General features: G+C 38.8%; 2 long non-coding RNA genes across 2 annotated transcripts; both read right to left on the bottom strand.

The window, feature by feature from the left end:
• Positions 1 to 6,995: 6,995 nt before the first annotated feature.
• Positions 6,996 to 9,215, bottom strand: LOC137475309 (uncharacterized). Its single transcript, XR_010999811.1, has 2 exons — positions 8,481 to 9,215; positions 6,996 to 8,327 (listed from the first exon to the last, which is right to left on the bottom strand). It is a non-coding gene; the product is annotated as an uncharacterized lncRNA (long non-coding RNA).
• Positions 9,216 to 9,241: 26 nt separating this feature from the next.
• Positions 9,242 to 17,022, bottom strand: LOC137475303 (uncharacterized). Its single transcript, XR_010999806.1, has 3 exons — positions 15,353 to 17,022; positions 10,979 to 11,020; positions 9,242 to 10,791 (listed from the first exon to the last, which is right to left on the bottom strand). It is a non-coding gene; the product is annotated as an uncharacterized lncRNA (long non-coding RNA).
• Between the last annotated feature and the right edge of the window lie 431 nt (positions 17,023 to 17,453).

Raw genomic sequence — 17,453 nt, forward strand, 5'->3', positions numbered from 1 at the left:
CTTGAGACATGTGCTGTAGGACGTGGGTCTCTACTGCATTTTCAGGAAGGATGTACTCAGACTGGTAACAGTCTATCTATGACAGGCTGGCAGGCACTGTAGGATGCCAAATGCACTTCAGAAACACGGTAAATTAAACTCACGCCGTGCCCTCTCCTGCTGTTAGGAGAATGGCTTTGTACTGCTTTTTTGTGTAGTCACTGCTAGCTTGATACCCACAACCAAGACAGATTGTTTAAATCTAGTTCAAGTATTTGTGCATAACACAGCAATGCAGAAGCATCCAGGAACTCTCATTACATTGAACAGACAAGCTATTTTATATTTTTAGTGGAAAGAAAAAAAAAAAAACAACAACCCTGCAGTCTAAAAAATATTTACATAGGACATTGCAATTATTGTTCAGAATTAATGAGTTTTATCCCCTCCTTTTGGCTCAAAGAACACAAAATCCCAATGAAAGGAAACAGATGTAGTTGTTTTAAGCATTTCCAAAGGAAACTGCAGTAAAGTCTGAAACATCACTGTATAAAAGCCTTGTGTGTCATGGAGATGTTCTGATATTGTTTTCATTTGCCAGCTGTGTGTAAAGAGGGAGTTATGTCTGTGGCCAATAGATCTTCCCACATCAGAGCAGTAACAACAACAAAGCAACGGAAATATTAGGAAAAGGCTAACTTTACCTTCAAATACACTTGATTTTCCTAAACAAGAAACGTGGATTAGGAATCAGTTCAAAGAAAAATGGCCAGAATTTATAATGCTCTACTGAAAAAGACAATAAAAGGAAGAAAGAGCATTAATAAAATGAAATATTCTAAAGGGAGTTTGGCCAACAAATAAGATATCAGAACATTACCTCCTGGCTCTCCTTGTTAGCTATTGCTTGTCAGTCTCTATCCTCCAAGAAAAATACCAGCACTTTCAGTTGATCTGAAGAGATATGGCATAATAGACTAGCTAAGAATTTCTGGGACTGCAAATCAGGTGATTAAAGTCCAGCTCCTGCCTCTGCCTTTACCATTGGTGTTAAATGTTATTATCTGTGTTATGGTAACACCTAGAAAACTCAGTGTAGCAGACATTTCTGCAGCAGAACCATAAAACTACAGTCTTTGCCCTGGAAACACCTGCAGCCTGGTGATGGAGGCTTCCTGTGCTTTCGTCTTTCTATCAGTCAGTCAAAAAGGGAACTTCTGTTCAACTGGGATGTCTGTATGACCCGTCTGTGGGTTTCTGACTGACGTTCTTTTTCTGTTTCTTTCTACTGACCACTGTCCTAGAAAAACAAGAGTTTGAATATGGCAATCTGCTGGTCACAGGTCTGGTTTTGCATTCAACACTAAACACTGCAGGGATATGTTCAAACCTTACTACATATGGAGTCCAAGCTACTGAACATGTTGGGAGAAATCTAAATCAACACATCCAAGAGACAAAACTCCTTAAAATGCTTTTGAACCGCATGGTTGTATGATAGCATGACACTTTAAATTACTGACTGCACTGGTTTCAGCTGGGATAGTGTTAGCTTTCTTCCTTGTAGTTGAAAAGCACAGTGCTGTGTTTTGGATTTAGAATGAGAATCCTGTTGATAACACACTGATGTTCTGGCTGCTGTTAAGAAGTGCTTACCCTAAATCAAGGTCTTTTCAATGTCTCATGCTCTGCCAGTGAAGCAGGTGCACAAGAAGCTGGGGGGGGGGGAAACCAAACTGGCCAAAGGAATATTCTATACCACAGAATGTCCTGCTTAGTGTATAAACTGGGGGAAGTTGGTTAGGGGCTGCTGATTGCTGCTGAGGGACAGACTATCAGTCAGCAGGCGGTGAGCAGCTGTATTGTGCATCACTTGTTTTGCTTGGATTTGATACCATTTTCTCTCTCTCCCCCCTTACAATTATTATTATTTATTTTGTTTGAATTATTAAACTGTTCTTATCTCAACCCACAAGATTTATCTTTTCTTTTTGATTCTTCTCCCCACTGGATGGGGTTAAACCATGACACTGTTGTTTTCAACTGAGAATGCAGTGGAAGTGACAAAATATCTTCCATGAACTAAGAAAATATAATGCGCAACTAATATAAAATAATGGCTAAGATCTGCAGTGAAAAAGATGATAGTTCCCTGTGAAAACCCTGTCTTGGGTGTGTGGTTTTTTTAATGTATTTCTTTGACAGTGTCTTCCCTCAGTCAGTTGAAATGTTGACACTGATAGCCACTTCAGTAACCTAATTTCTCTCTTTGTTTACTCTGGTCACCTTTTACATTTCAAAGCATTATCCTTCAACTTCCAAGAACTATAGTATTTTCCTGACAGATTCCAGTTAAACTGGTAGACCTTAGAAAGCCCTTAACCCTAAAAACCTAAATAAAATTTTTAAAAGCCCTAGTACCCTAATGAAAGAGTATATAGGAATAAACTTCTGGTGACCCAACAGAAAGAAAATATCAGAGAACAATAAACCTTTCAGGAGAAAATATTTCAGCAAGTATATATCCTGTTCAGTGAATACCATCTACAGTGTTAATAAAATACAGGAAGGCTGTCAGAGCTCACTTGCTGGACCAAAGCTCTAGAAAAGGAAACTTTTATTTTTCCACCAACAGAGGATTGTGTTTTCCACAGAGTCAAGAAAACATGGGTCAGTTTACCAGCAAGGGCCTCCTCTCTGTGTACAGAAGCCACAGGGAGAGAGAGATTCTACACAAGAGCAGTTAGACAAACCAAAACCCAAAAGTGGAATTGCAGTAGCTTGTGCCATATCTGCACAACGTCTGCCATCCTTCACCTCTTTTGCTGTGCTGAAATTCATCCATCATCAAGGCCTCTGGTCCTGTCTCAAGGATGTGCAGCTGAGAACAAGACACTGACTGAAGCTGCAGGTAGCAGAGGCTTGGAGTAATGAGCCTCTGCAGAAAGGCTCCTCACAGCCCTGTTTTGACAATGTGTGTGTGTGTCTTTTGGAAGGGGTGAGGATGCCAGAATACAGAGGGAGAACAAAAGTACAGATAAGAATTGTGCTTTATCCAAGGTTAAATGTTTTCAAAACCCTAAGATAAACAGGGGCCATCCTTTATTTTTGATCTTATTCGGCAATAAAAGTAACATTTATTTAGTTCTTTCCCTTTTCCAGCCTTCTTGACTGTTAATGCCAATTCTAGACTAAGCTCCAATGCATCTTGTATTTAGTATCTGCAACTTAGTACAAGTCAACTTAACATAATTTTTTCTTAATATTATTATCTTTTACCTGTAGCTTGCAATTCTGTATTTTGGACCTATACCTGCATGTTTTCAACAGCATTACCACACAATTGTCCCTTAAAAAGACCTCAGAAGACTCATCTCTACAACCAGCTCCACCTTTCCCTTTTTAACCTTTTGTATCTTGAGTCCAGCAGGCATCCATCCCAGCCTAGCTCATATGATACTATTCTGGTAATTTGCAGTCTAATTAGGATGCACAATTCCAGCTTAACAGCACTGGAGAACTGCTGTGCTTCTGTGTAGTTATCAGCAGAAGCTCTGCAGATCTGAGAACCTGCTTCTTGAGGAAGGCAATTAATTTTCAAATTAGTAACTTGTACACACATTTTCTCCTTCCTTCCCCCATTTTTAATTGAACAAAGTGTTTGAAAGGAACTCCAGAGTAAGAAACTTGTTAAGACACCAAGTTCTTTCCCTACTGTGGACTTCCCAGGAGAAATCTGGCAAACCTTATAAACATCCCCCTTCACTATCAGTAAAATTTAGTAAGTGAGAAGTCTATAGTGAGAATAAATCAACTAACAACTTCTCCTAGGTATCATGGGATTGAAACCACATAAATTCACAGAAAGCTAAAAATCTGGATGCTGGGAAAAAGTGAGTAGACTATAATAAGAGACAGTGTCTTACTACTGTCCCACCAATGTGCCTCATTAGTATGGATTACAAGAAAACATTCAGAAATGAGAGGACAGTTTGTCCCAAGGCTCATTAAATTCTTGTCCCCTGTTTAGTAGCAGTGTCCAGGAGCCCATGTCCTTTTTTTATTTCTTTTATTCTTTTGATGGAAAATGTTTCTTAGGATGAATAACCTTACGACAAGTTATGAACTTCACACAGGTCACAAATAATCCTGCAAGCTGAAACAGCTTGATCTTTACAACTTTGGTCTAAAGTCATCTAGGGACTGTTCCCTTGGTTGAAGTCTTTGATCAGTCTTAATAGTCTGATATAAGTTTGTAAGCAACTCTGAGATTAATGGAAAACAGAGAGATGCTCCAACAAAGAGCTTGGAGGGGTGACTCAGAATCTACACAAAAATAAAACATTAGAAACCTGCCCTCCTAAATACAGACCAGTGTATGAACTGGGCTGGGGATACAGCTGAATGGTTTTGTTTGGCTAGGCACAAGTACAGTTTGTATATTGAAACTACAAGTTTTTTAAGGCAAACAAGAGAGGCAGAACCCTGTTATACTTGTTCACATAAGCCCCAAAGAACAAACCCTGGTAAATCAAGGAGAATGGGCTTTTTCTAGCATAATGATAACAGTGTTCTTTTAATCAGCTTAATAAGCCTTCAAGTTTTATCTTTTTAACATTCAAATTTAACCTTCTATCAAGTTTACTTAGTTTAAAAATGAAGGCTGATCTCATTTCCACCAGCTGAATTCCCAGTTGTTATTTACAACAAATAATTCTGACTTTATCCTTCCAGATGCGTGTTGAAGGCCAGAGAAGAATATATATGGCAGTCTGTCATATTCTGATCCTATATCTCATTTCCCTTTTTGCTTACGAGGCAGACTTCCTTTTCAAAGAAGGTTGCTGAAAGCATTTTTTAATAGATAGAAAGCAAGTTTCTTTGCCTGTGGCCTCTGGAAGAATTCCAGATCTTAGTGGCATAGCTCTGTGAAAAGTATCTTTATTGTTGCTTGCATTTTCTTCTTCACTGGTCAGCGTTTGCTGTCAAACACAGCATTGTAAGGGCAGTCAGCTGCCATTCAAAGTAGTGCTGAATGAAGAGTCCAGCCAAGCTGCAGCTGTACAGGACAGAGCACCAGTACACAGGCAGAGATCTGGGCTTACTGTGGTGACAGACTAGAAGTGACATGAGCTAAGAAGAGAAAACTGTTGTGAGACAGCAGAGAAGTAGGCTTGCCCTTAAGTGACTTTCCTCATATAGAAGACAGGTTTAAAAAACTGTTTCCTTTTAATTTTTCTTATCTTATTGTACTGTTCTTCAGAAAGATGGTAAAGCTGTTATGTCCTCAAAAAGACTTCTAAAAGTCTTTGAAATTTAACAAATTAGCACTGGGCAGATGCTTGTAAGGGAAACAGTTCATTGAGCATCAAACACACTTGCACCTAGTTCCTCAGAGAAGGGCACATCAGTTGTATGCATGCATACAGCCAGGCACATCTGAGGAACAAACACGATCTTGATGTCTGCTTCTAATGTGTACAGGAGGGATATTCATGTAAGAATTCATGTAAGAAACCTAAATGAGCTGCAATCTTGGTATGAAGCCTTAATAAGGCTTAAACCTACCTACAGTGGTCAAATTTCAGAGTTGTGCAATAGGTGAGCAAAATGCGAGCACATCACTTAAACCAAGTCCTTAAAATATGTGTGTGCTTCAGGCTTGTATAAGAAGATTTAAGGAATGTATAGACCCCATTTTGGCATAAAAGTAATTTCACATCTGGAGAGACCAGAATATGTGATTCAATCTGTTTACAGCTACAAGGGATAAACTGGCATGAAGGTTGACTTTGAAGATTGAAAGGCTGCTAAGAATGAACCCTTTTCTTATCTATGCTAAGTATCTCTGTATCAGAATCTTTCCTGAGAAACATATCTATCAATTACTTCAGCTAGAATTTGGCTTTGAGCATGTATACTGATTCCACCAGGTACTGCCATGATAATACATTCAAGCATTGCCAAGTATAAGCATGTCACACCGATTCTCAGGACTTTTTAACAGGAAACTAGTAGGTCCATAAAATCCCAGCTGTCACACACAGAGAAGAAAGGAAGATGCTGTTCAATGTCTCTTTCAGGAGAATCAAACAAAGCTACTAAAATTCCAGGTTCAAAATAAATCAAAGAAGGTGATTGTTATTACGCCAGGTAGATGAGTTGTAGAACACCTCTTCAGAAGATACTGTAGAAGAGGAAATTTTAAATGGGTGTGAATGAACACAGGACAAACTCCTGAAAGAAAAACCAACCATGGTTTATGAAATACCAAAAGTAAATTCTGCTTAGAAAGTCTACAAAATGAAAGTGTTTGAAAGATAGGAGAACAAGTGGAAGCATCATATATGATTGCCTTGCTACATAATTTTCTAGGTATTTTGGCTACTCTTGAAGAGCAGAAGACTGTAAGAGATGGTTCCGTTGTCCAATCAGGTGTGACCCCTCTTAGCTTCTGACAATCCTCAGCCTCAGATTTGTCAATCATGGCAGACTTCAAAGCAAGTAATCCTTTATTTTATTCTGTAAGAAAAAATTAATCAGTCTTTGAGTTACAGTGTAACATTAAAGAATCATTAAAATGATAAAGGCCTCAAAGAGAAATTATAGTGCAAAAGCTGTGAGATTTTTTCCTGCTTGCTTTATTATAAAGCATATAAAGGAAGCTGAAAATAAAAAAAAAGCTCACTGACTGGGTCTCAAGTGCAACTGATTTAACAAACTGTAATGTCAATTGCTCCCACCAAAAACGGAAAATGGGAGAGTAACTGAGTAACTGTTTTACTCCTGTTACATGAAAGAAATAGGAATGTATAATAATGGCAGATGAAAAATTTTCAGATAGATGTATGATTTCTGTCTGTGAAGGCAGAGAAGAAGAGTAAACTAATGGAAGATTGTAGAACCAGTATAAATGTGGCTGCTTGATCTGCTAGAGGCAGAAAAGTCTTTAATATGTTGGACAGTACCTGTGGCGCCTGTATATCGTCTGATCAAGCCTTTACTGGTATAGTCTTTCTTTTATTTTGCTCCTTCTCAAAAATATTTCTGTCATTTGTAATGACTTCCATTGCCTGCCTAGACTTTCCTCTGATAAACCTGCATTATTTTTCCCACTACCTGATAAAAGATTCTTCTCTGATTCCCATCCCCACAGGATAGCTGAAGTGAGCAGAATCTAGTAGTGGCAGAAAATTCATGATATAGGGTGACTATCCTTTAAAAACATTTTGTTAAAGAGATTTTCTGTCTGTGTCACACCACAAATGTCCTACTACTTCCCTTCATCTTCCTCTCTGGAGGAACAGAGCAAGCATCAAATGATGGAATGGAAGAAGGCAATAATTCATACACTATTTTCACAGTTTGTCTCTTTTTTTCCCCCTCCCAAACTGAGATTAATATGCTGTGGAGAGATTAAAATGCCAAGATATTTATGGTTTATCTAAATGGAGGCAGCGATTGGGGGATCTGCTATAAAAATGCGTCTGTGGGCCAGATTTGCTTAGCAAACCCACAGCTGTACTACAGTAACACTCATTTTCTTCCTGTCTTCCTGGGTAGTCACATGAAGAAAATATATGGTCTTTTCCATTATGTAGGTACAGCAGTCAATCTGGAATACTTCAGCAGACCTTGCAACAAACATCTGAGAGGGAAAACCTGGTATTGAGCCAACATTTTTCCTGGTAATCCTAATGAAAGAACATATGGCAATCTGAATTAAGACTTAACCCAGAACTTTGATCCAAACTTTGCTGAAATAGGAGGATATTTTCATCCAAATTTAGGTCAGAAGTTTGCAGGTTGTGACCTGTTTTTGTAATCAGACAAATCCACACATTCAGTGAGCAACAATCTTTTCAGAAATTCAAATTTCAAAGCTTGGGTCAGTGATTGAAGATCCCTCATTGCCTGGCTGCTCTGTTTGTACATGTGCAAGTGTGCCTTGAATTATTTTTATAACATGCTTGCTGTAAAGAAATGATAACCTGCTTGTCAAGAACAGCATGTCTATAACACAAGAAATTAATCTCTTCATGCTGATTAACTGTACTTTGTACTACTGATCCCTAGAAGAACTGTTACATGTCCCTTTAGAAATATATTTATTTAATATCTTTATCACGGAAGGGAGAAGAAAAATAAAATACCTAAGATTATTAGTGGCAATTAACAATATCTACTAAATAAAAGTAATTTTTTTCAGAAGGAAAACTCTGTTATTTTGGTTAAAAACTGCATTCCAGAAATCCTTTGTAATGTACTTTCCTTCCCAAAGGGTTTATAAATTAATACATCATTTGCTGTGTCTGTGTAGGTTCATACTTGCTGGCAAAAGAAAAGTCCTGGAAAACAAAAAAGCAAAACTCCCAGTTATAACAAAACCTAGCCTTAACCACCAGAGTGCTGGAGGTGGTCTTAAAATGACAGATTTAAACATTAAAGTCAACTAGCATTATAATGGGAATGTGATGGGCTTGACAACTGGTATTGCTTACTGGAGGCACTCCCGTTTAATTTTAGTGTACAGCTGAACTGAGCTAATTAAGTCCTAAAGGATTAATCCAAGAGTCTTGTACAATTCTTCATCCTTCTGGAGTAACTTTACCTTTGAATTCTGATTTGGTAATGAACTTGTCCTTTTTGTGGATTCTTCCAGACAGTTTGATCTTGAGGTTTCTGTCAATAGGCCACCTTCATTATAGCAACTTGGATCTAGATAATCTGATTTTTAACATCTACATTACTGGAAGTCTCTGTTGAACAACAGATGAGATGGTGCACCTGTAACGTAGCTGAGCTACAACTCAGGGTTCAGGAACTCCTACCATAGGATGTCCAGCGAGATGTTCAAATTTGAGAAGGAAAAATTCAACTTAGTGCCTTTATGCTTCACATACAGTTTTTTTATTTTGATGGCAATAAATGTTGGAAAAAAGCTCCTTACCTTATGTAGACAGTTATGGATGAGAGGAAGGAAAAAGAACATGACATCTCCTGTGTAAAGTTCAGAGCAGCACCCTGGCCCCAGGAAAGCAACATTCCTTCACAGGTGAGCATCCACAGACAAACAAGGAATCTGTGGCTTCCCTTTCCTTGTTATTACTGTCATTGGTAATCATCACCCAGACTGTTCTCATGAGAATTGGAGAGGTCCTTCTTGTGCAGGGGCTGCCACATTGTTGTCAGATTTTATTTACCATCTGTTTGTTTTTCCAGAATTGTTCTGTGAGAGGGGTGGTGGGCAAGGGATGCTGGGCAGCGAGGAGATACCCACCCTCCCTCAGGGCGCTGCCTGAAGTGAAACACGTTTGCTTGGCTCATGTGATACGGCTGATGCTGAATGGCTGCACAGCCCCACTCCTCAGAAAGAGCCAGAGGCCTCGCCACAAGCAGTTTACCATGAGCTGCACAATGGCAAGGGCAGGCCCAATCCCTGCCCCAAGGGACTTGCAGTGACATGGCTATGCTGCAGCAGAGCCCTGTTGTGAAAGCCTGTTTGTCTCTGTGGAGGAATGATCAAACCCCATTATGCAATAGTGGCTTTTTGTTCCGTTTACTGTCTTTACTCCCCGTTTGTTTCCATGGTAGCAGTATGGAAAAATTAAGATTTATAATGTAAAATCAAGGAAAGAGACCATTTTTCCTGGCAGAAGCCAGTTTGTGATATACTGAAATATAACTGTGACAACTAAACCTAAATCTATTTCATAAAGAACAGATATATTTAGCAGAAATGTCAAAGTCAGGAATTTTATTTTATTTGTTTCATAATAGTCCCCTTCAGCTAGAGTTTATAGGATTTATTTTTATGCTCCAGCACAGAGACAATGCTTAGATATAAACCCATATATACCCAAAACAAGATGGCAATTTCATAGCAAAATCTTTTACTACTTAAACTACATTGCAAATTAACTTAAAACCTTAAGTTATGTAACACCAGAACATACCACTCCTGTCTGGCACCAACCTAAACAGTTCTTGATATGTGTTCACATAGAGCCCTCCTGTGTTTGCTAGGTTTCATTACAACAGCCATTACATCTGACAGACAATTTATTGACCTACATCAACAAGACTGAGGTCCAGAAGGGTATGCCAAGCTCCTGTCCTCTCACATTTACACAGCATGGATTGTTGAATTCCACTTGCCAAATACTGTATCAAGCTCCAAAAGATGACAAGTGAGAATCTGTCACTAGCTCTTAGATACTCCATTTTTTCAGTGATATAAGCATCATAATCAGTAATTTATTTGTTGTTGTAAGTATTGCTTATGATTTTTATCACAGAATCATAGAATGGCTGGTGTTGGAAGAGATTCAAGATCATCTAATTACAACCCCCTGGCCATAGGCAGAGACACTTTCACCAGACCAGGTTGCTTAGATCCCTACCCAACCTGGCTTTAAACATTTCCAGGGATGAGGAAGCCACAACTTCTTTGGGCAACCTGTTCCAGTACCTCACCACCCTTAAAGGGAAAAAAAAATATTCTTAATCTCTTATCTAAACCTAATATTTTTTAGTTTGAATCCATTCCCCCTTGTCCTACACACCCCTGTAAAAAGTCCATCTCCATCTTTCCTGTAGTGTTCCTACAGGTACTGGAAAGCCACAATTAAGTCACTCTAAAGCCTTTTCTTCTCCAGGCTGAACAATCTCAATGCTCTCAACCTTTCCTCATGCGTGAGGTGCTCCATCCCTCTTGTCATCTTGGTGGCCTCTGCTCCAACAGGTCGTTGTCCTTCCTACGCTGGGGACCGCAGAATTGGTTGCAGCACTGCATGCGGGGTCTCACCAGAGCTGAGCAGAGGACAGGTGGGAAAAGAAAGACAGAACAGTGTAAAAAAATGTCGGAAGTAGAAAGCAAATGCACAGAAGCTAGGCATGATGCTGTGCTCTGCAACACTGAAAGACAGAACGACATGTAAGAAGCACATCCATTACAAGGAAGACCTGGCATGCAGAGCTGTAGGTAACCTTGAGTTACCTTTCCTTCTCTGTAGGTCAGTCTGTAGTCTTCATTGATTATCTGTGCAGGGGAAGCAGATCTGTAGGTTCAGTAATTGCTCTTTGTGAAGAAGGTTTAGAGACAGGAAGATACAGTTTAAAAGAAAGACTTTGTAGTTGATTTACCCTACAATTCTTCAAAATAGAAGTGGAGAAATACCCCCATTTTCATAAAATAATTTCCCACACTAAAAGTAAACATAAAGAATATGAATTTTACAAGGAGGTTTTGATTCACCTGGATTGAAATTTTCCCACTAGTGTTTTCAGAGGATATGACATTAATGATAATTATATTTAAGAGAATTCACTATGCTCACATGATTTAGCATATGAGAAACAATTTAATTATGTATCTTTGTGCAGCCCAAGGACAAGATATTAAAAAATATTTTCACAAAATACTAAACATTTTCTTTTAATGAGAAAAACAACTTTGAGTTCTGTCCTACATGCACTACAATAATAAATGGTCTATTTTGGAGCTGAAAATGAAGTTAGCATTTTTATCAAAAATAAGTCCAATAAAAAAAATGATGGATTATTGGAACTGAATTAAAGTATTCTGGTTTACAGGATTAGGGTGAAATGCAAAGCTTTAATTAAGTATGGGAAAATGCATGTGACTTAGAAAGGACTATAGAAAAGGAAATAATGTTTGCTAAAGTTTATTTCAATATTTATTTCTATATTTCAAGGGAAATTCATGAATGGGCCACAGCTAACTATTTTGAATAAACCAAAACATTCACTGTCTTCTAAATGTTTGTCATACACTCAAAAGGGCTGTTTACAATACAGTAATTTTTAACTACTACTGGCCTACTGGAAGAGAAATCTAAGCTCTGGTGGAGAATGACATGAAATGCCTAATGTTTGCCTAGGCTTTTACCGACTTAATTTTTTTTTTCTGGAAGGAAATGAATGAAAAGCTTTAAATGCAGACAACAGGCTACAGTTAAGACTCATAGGAATGCACTTTGTAAATGTCTTGTTTAACCCTTCTAAACATATATTCAAAAGTTTCTAATGACTAGTGAACCCAAATTGCACATCAGAGTGTATCTGTATGAAGCAGCCCACTGAACTCTTAGAGCTTTGAATGGCACACAGAAGTGCTACAGGTGTTTGATTTTTTTTTATTACAGGATAGAAATTTCACTCACTATAGTGACTTGAAGGACATTTTCTCCAGTCCACTGATGAAATTCTAAAGGAGATTTTTGCTACCTTTATCTAAAAACCAAGACATAATGTACAGATGTAGTCCCTGTAGGGGTAAAGAGTCTTTAAGGCCACTCAATCAAATGGAATCGTGCTATCAAATTCTTCTTTAACATTTTAAAAACTAGCTCACTGTTATGTTCGGGAGTAAGAATCACCAGCTTTAACAGTGCTAAATGAACTGGAAGGTTTATTTTCTTTACTTCTGATGTTTACATGGAGAACAATAGAGCTTCAATTCTCAGTCACTGAGCTGCTCATGGAACTGATGAGTTCAGTACCTTGGGAGGCCTTCAGCTGCACCCCCACGTGGCTGCCTCACCAGTTCTGATACTCAGGTCATTGGAAAAGACTTACAAAAGTGCATAGTTTGGGCTGTTGCAGACATGTACTGCAGCAGCATGATATGAGAGGATGTAAATGACAATTCAGAATGGCAGAACTGACTCCTCTACAGGGGAAATAGGCTTTGATATTATCTAATCAATGGTGTAATGAGGTAGGATGTTCAGATACACGACCAAAGCAATTAATCTCAGAAAACATTTTATGCTGAGGAGTAAAACACACAGCAGATGTTTTTGTTAACTCCATGCTGCCATGTGAAACAACACCTAGCAACTGGGACTGCTCTGTATTGTGTCTCATCCATAGTTCTAATGAAGAGAGCACTGCGTAGCAGCTTCTGTCCAGGCTTGCATTCCTGGTTCTACCTAGGAGGCTAGAAGATCTACACAATGCTCTTCTGAAGCAGACTAAGGAAAACAATGTGGAAAAAGGTTAAGCCAATTAAAAACAAACAAAAAAGTTATTCCCTCTCTGTAAATCTTGCTTCAGGTGTGCAAAACTATGCTGTCAATAAAAGTGACCAAAAGCTTATTGATATCCTTGAATAAGGACAGCCTTATTGATTTTATTGGGTATTAGTGATCTCACTTCCCTGTTCATGGGTATAGAGTAGAAGCTGGCACCTGGAAGAATCAGTCATTATGAAATTTGGCAATCCTACAGAAAAGTGGAAAAATCTAATTATGCTTTCAAAGCCGATGAAAAGAGTCATGTTTTCCTGCCTCTTTTTTGGGATCTACTTCAAACAGTATTTCAGTGAAAAAAAGGATACATGTTCATGTCAAGTTATGAATGCCTCTTGATTTGAGGAGCAATGCTACATGTCATTCCATGAAGTACTGAGCATCTTGTTGATAAACTGCTGCAAAGCAATGGAAGATCCATCAAAAGCCATTAATAATGCATGGATTCTGTGGGAGGAATAGCTGGCTTTCTACCAGGAGAGTCTAATGTGAGAGTTCTCTGTAGAGAACAATTCAGAAAGAATGGAGAATGAAGAAAAATGGTAGAGGTTTGCAGAGGTTTTGGAATTGCAAAGCTGGAGCAGAAAAGGTGTCACATTTTTAAATTATGTACGTGCTCTATCTTGAGCAAGTTACCTCATCAAGAGAGAGAGAGAAGCTGAAGTAAAGCTATGATTACACATTTATGATGTGGTACTTCATTTGACTCAAGCAATTCATGCCTGCACCATATATTTCTGCCCCCTCTTCGTGCAGGTGTGACTGCTTGGTAAATTGCCAGAGGGAACAGAGCCAGCTAGGAAGAGCCTAGCCAACAAACTGTGAGCCTAGCCCAGTAACAAATTGGCACTCAGAAGGAGTCAAGAAGGATTCCAGAAGTGGTTTTGTGGTGAGATCCCAGTCTCAGAATGGGAAATTTTTGCTCCAAAGGTCATCTTTCAAGACCTAGTAAACAGCAGAATTAAGATATTTTTGATTGGGACAGGTTGTCAGGGCTGTGAAATTGCCACCAGTGGAAAATTAGTAGCAACTTCTCTAAGACCCCCAAAAAAACCCCTACAAGCATTTGTTAAGAGTGAGTCAGGCACTGGTGGTGCATACAACCATCAGGTATGAAAGCAAATGATGATCACTTGTAGATGCAGTGGCTGAGAACATGAGGAAGTAATAAGGAGCGAGTCTAGGGGGTGATAAATGCTAAAGATACTGAGTTGGTCAGATTCAAATTGGAGCATGTGGGAAGTGGTGTGGTGCTAATTATCCAACCTTGGGCTCTCAAAAACCCAACAGGAATAGGTGACTCAACTCTCCTCCAGAAGAGCTTTTTTTCACATCTGTAAACACTGTACATTTATTTGTGAGTTATATATTAAGTCTTGTATAAAATTAATTTGACTTTAAATAAATTACAATTTGAGGGTTGTCGTGACTGAGGGAAATGGATTCTTTTTGGAAGCAAGAGAGACCAGGGGAATAGCAGGTAAGGACTCAAAGGGTGTTGATAATCATGATGCATCATCTATCTTACTACTTACTGACAAAATCAACCTTCCTTACCTGTGTGGATAGGCCATCTTACTTAACCTTCAATAGGAGCATGTAAATTATGTATGTTCAACAAATCGTGTGGAAGGTATTATGAACGATTTGCGTTGGCTCATCCTACCAGAATGTCCTCCTCCTCTCTCATGTCCAATGAATCTGGAAAGCCAAGTAGACATTACCACCTTCCCCCAACTGGGATATTTATAATACCTCTCTCTTTATTCTCTGACATCTAATAAAAGGCATGCTCACACTGCTGTCCTCTGCTATTTAATTAAAGACAATTAGTAGGGAGACACAAATCTACAGAAAACCAGTCTTTATTAACCTTCCTGCCCTTGGAGTTATTTGTTTGCTTTCTGCCATATTCACAAAGACAGTAATGCCTGAAAGACAGTAATGTCTAAAAGACATATGAGTTATATGGATTTAATGCTAAAGACAGGAAAAGGAAAGATACCAGAGCACTTGGGTGCTGGCACTGGGTTGGAGTGATCACAGAGCACATTTTTATGCATATTATGGGCTCAAAATTTGAACCAATTGTACATTAGACCATTAGTGATGGCCCAGTCTTTCTAGGAGAAGAAATATGCAGATCTCTCTCCCTTCCTCTCAGATAATTTCCTCAGCATGGCGGTGGAGCTGTATTGTAGTTATGACTCCAATTTCAGACATTAATAAATTACAAGGCAGAACTTTCCATGTTCTGCTGCCATAAAAGGGTACCAGACAGAGGTGAGAAATCCAGATCTAGGAAAACTTAAATTCACTTTCCAGAGCCACTGGAGTAGTAGATAGGGTTCAGCAGCTGACTTAAAGTACATTTTGCTGCAGTCAGTCCTGACTTTCTGAAAGAACACAACATATTTATAGAAAAGTTACAGTTAATTAAGAAACAAATTTTAGCTATGTACTGATACTGGTTGTACTGATAGTTTCATATAACTAACAACAGCTCTCTGTAGGACACCCAGGCTGTCCTGATGGCAGGACTGTAGGGGGACTCAGCCATAATGGTGGACAGTGCTGTCTCCAGCTGCTTGCCTCCAGCCTTTAGCCAGAGTTATCCTGATGAAGGGATACACAAGTGCTTTTTAACCCATTTAAGACAAATTAACCGTAAAGTTTGAGCACCTTTCTCACAGCTTGATTCCTTTGGTTCCAATGATGCAAATGAAGAAATGCTTAGATAGATGACAGAAACTCTCTGCAAGGTGTAGTGATGGGTAGATGAGGACTTGCTAATGATCAATGACTTCTACTAATACAGTGATTTATAGAGTTCACATCTTTGTAACTCCAACTATTATCCCTGCAATTTTTTTTTTCACATTTTACCTGGTCATTTTTCAGCACCAAATTCACAGCCAAACACCAGATGCTGTGATATGATCCTTCCCAGATGTAAAATCTCCGGAGGTTCCATGTCTACAAAATAAAAGCTACCCAGTAATATCCTATTTCATTTAATACTAGTCTTGGAAATCTTTCGTCTGGTCATTCCAGTATAAAGTGTAACCAGACAGTGCACATGTGCAGTTTCACTAGAAAGTGAACAGATATTTACAACCCAGGGAACAGAGGAGGCCAGAAGCCCTAGCAAAAACAAACACATACACTAGAAATCATAAGTTTGGTGCTTCAATACACTAGTCTGAGATTATTCTGTCATTTAATGCTGCTGTCTAGGATTTAATTTTCCTGGTTAACACAAGTTTATTTGAAAGGCACTGCAGCAAGCTCATAGATGTATGGCCAGATCTATCCTGGCTGACATTACGAGGGAAAGAAAAGACAGACGTGATGACACAGAAATCTTTCTGATCATAGCTTCCTCTGCTTTATACCTGCTACCACCGAGCACTTGCCAAAAACATTTTTGTGTATGTATTATGTAAGACTAGCTATTTTCTCCCAGTACTCCCGTGACAACTCATCTCCTTTTGAAAGCAGAAAACCCCTCTACAACCTTTTTCCCTACTTTGATCTAGGACACAGAATAATAGTATTTAAGATTTAGTGGGAATTTTCCACCATCTGCAATAGATGATAACCTCTCAAGTGCAATGCATGAACCAAAGTCAGAAAATTAAGTGTCCATGTCATCAAGGGAACATGGGAAAAGGAAAAGGAAGGGAAAGCAATTCATACTTGTGTTTTATGACTATCTAGAGTAAAACAAATCACGTAAATATTGCTTCTTTTCTCAGTTTGATGTAGAAACTTGTAAAGCTTTGATTTCTGTAAATGGTATGAACTTTCAGAGAATCACAGAATCACAGGATATTGAATTGGAAGGGGCCCATAAGAATTATTTCAATGACTTGTAGGCTCTGGGAAGTTCTGCAAACTTAACCAGGTTCTTGCTTTGCTTTCTCTGTCTGGTGTTGATAAATGCTTCACTTATTCAGATTGGAATAAAATAATGATGTCCAAGATTGGAGAAGGAATACCTTCCTGGGTTCAATGACTGATTTCTGTTTCTCAGGGATGTTTCACATTAACAAAACAAAGGCATCAAGGAAGCTGGACATATGAGCAATAATAGAGACTGTAGCATTTTTTACTTAATTACTGTGTGTATAATTTGGGTAACTTGCCTGATTGCGTGGCCTGTATCAGCAACTCTGGTGTGCTCAGCCACCACTCACACCTTCTGCATGAGATCTCTGTGTCAGACTGGCTGGAGACAACCTCTTGTTTTCACCAACACTGAGTCAGAAGATCATGCCTCAGCAGAACTGCCTCTGGAGGCTTCCTGAAGGCAGGGCATGCATTGATAAAAAAACTGGCCTCCTTTGAAAACCCTGGGAAACGCAGATCTTGCTCATACCTGTTCTAGGCTGCGTCCAATTCTGGACTCCTCATTAC

Source organism: Anomalospiza imberbis, chromosome 1 (genome assembly GCF_031753505.1).
Source record: "Anomalospiza imberbis isolate Cuckoo-Finch-1a 21T00152 chromosome 1, ASM3175350v1, whole genome shotgun sequence".
Taxonomy (NCBI): Eukaryota; Metazoa; Chordata; class Aves; order Passeriformes; family Viduidae; genus Anomalospiza; species Anomalospiza imberbis.